At 37.9% G+C, this 1292-nt stretch overlaps 1 protein-coding gene across 3 annotated transcripts in view; it reads left to right on the top strand.

Annotated features, from left to right (window-relative positions):
* FGF13 (fibroblast growth factor 13) overlaps positions 1-1292 on the top strand; it is a 126216-nt gene that overhangs the window by 68777 nt on the left and 56147 nt on the right. The window lies entirely within an intron of this gene.

Here is a 1292-nt window from a genome sequence, read left to right as displayed (position 1 = left end):
AATGTTATCTCCATGGAGATCTAGAGATGTCCTCTAGATTGTATCACATTTCATCAAAGATCATATATTCACCCACACGTCCTGCCAATAATAGACCAGTCCTGACTTCAGTTCTCCCCAATTACCATTTAACCACTTCCTACACAACAAAGTCTCTACACACCATTGAACATTCTGTTGGGCTGTGTATTAATGAGATTAAATGGTTCTAACAATCAATTTGATTTGTCTTTCACTGATCTGAATGTATTAAACTGAATATATATTGTCTGCTATAGCTTACCTCAATTTGCATTTCCTCATTGCTCTTTACACTATTATTAAATGCATCCACACATGTCTGAGAGCTATGGGGTTAATATTTCTGGTTAGTGCCAAACTAAGCTCAGGAGGAGCATATTTCATAATTACACACATAACACTTTTATCTCGAGTCCTCTGGAAGTTCCATTATCCAACAAGTGGGTGATAAGCATTTTTTTATATACTTAGAAACCGATAAGAAAAGCAGATGGCCCCAAATCTAGTGATGTGAAAATCTTTCACCCATAGCTTTCTTTTTGGCATTGAGCCTGGTTCTTCCTCTCTGCCAAAACGTAAGGTTTTCTCCAGTCAAACTTAAACATTACATTTTGAGATGCATACAGAGGGCATAGCCAACCTGCTCAATACTTTATTTTTTAAACTAGGCATTACTAAGCTGCACCAGTCCACCACACTATTTTATAGGTGATCTGAGAAACCCTACACCCTGATGCAGGATAGGGATTCCCAAGCACACTCTTCTGGCTCTTTGCTGGGTCTAACATGCAGAAAGCCTGGAAAATGTCAATACGTGTTATCACAACCACTGATCAAACCTGTCTTAGAAGTTTGAATGAGATTGGTTATCCAAGAAGCAGAAAAGGGAAGTTACACAGTTATGATGGACTTGTACTGTTTGTTAAATTATGCATACTGTGTCCAAAAAAGTACATATTACCATGCTCTTAGTGTATGTTAAAACATTTTTTAAATTCCATAAATAAAGAATATAAATACAAATTCCGGGCACCCAGAGGAGAGGATTGAGGCAGTACTCCCAGCGCACCGCTGCTAATTGTTGGTCTGGTAAAAGTGTACTTACAGTAGGAACTGTAAATTCACCACCATCACCACACCTACGCACACACACACATATGCTGTATACTTATTCACAAACTGTATACACTGTATACACACATACACTGTATGAACATACACACACTGTTTACACATAGACACACAACACACTGTATACATATACATGTGCA

The sequence above is a fragment of the Nanorana parkeri genome, unplaced genomic scaffold, assembly GCF_000935625.1.
Source record: "Nanorana parkeri isolate BGI_ZX_2015 unplaced genomic scaffold, ASM93562v1 scaffold182, whole genome shotgun sequence".
Taxonomy (NCBI): domain Eukaryota; kingdom Metazoa; phylum Chordata; class Amphibia; order Anura; family Dicroglossidae; genus Nanorana; species Nanorana parkeri.
This window is presented reverse-complemented; position numbering and strand designations above follow the sequence as displayed.